We start from the raw sequence: 522 nt of genomic DNA, 5'->3' as shown, positions 1-522 counted from the left end.
CAACAACTTCTTCTTCTCATGTTTTTTACTTTACACTCTTTAATGTTCTCTCTCGATGTTGTTCTAGGAAGTTGACCGACACCGAGAGAGGGGGTAGGCCACGGTCAACAACTGCCCCTTCTCATGTTTTTTACTTTACACTCTTTAAAGTTCTCTCTTGGTGCCGGTCTAGAAAGTTGACCGGCACCGAGAGAGGGGGCAGGCCACGGTCAACAACTGCTTCTTCTCATGTTTTTTTACTTTACACTCTTTAAAGTTGAGTTTTAAACAAATCTAACCCAAATATATATATAGGGTGAGTCTTATTCTGCACACCAAACCCTTATTCTGCACACCGAAGAAACTACTGTAGCCAGCACCCCACATACGCAAAAACAGCCAAACTGCATAAAACAAAAAAACTACCTCCACCTTCCCCACCTCTCGTTACCCCCTTCCCTACCTCCCCGGCGACCACCCGCGCCGCCCCGCCCTGGCCACCACCTCGCACCGCCCCGCCCCGGCCACCACCACGCGCAGCCC

This window comes from Triticum dicoccoides, chromosome 3B (genome assembly GCF_002162155.2).
Source record: "Triticum dicoccoides isolate Atlit2015 ecotype Zavitan chromosome 3B, WEW_v2.0, whole genome shotgun sequence".
Lineage (NCBI taxonomy): Eukaryota > Viridiplantae > Streptophyta > Magnoliopsida > Poales > Poaceae > Triticum > Triticum dicoccoides.
This window is presented reverse-complemented; position numbering follows the sequence as displayed.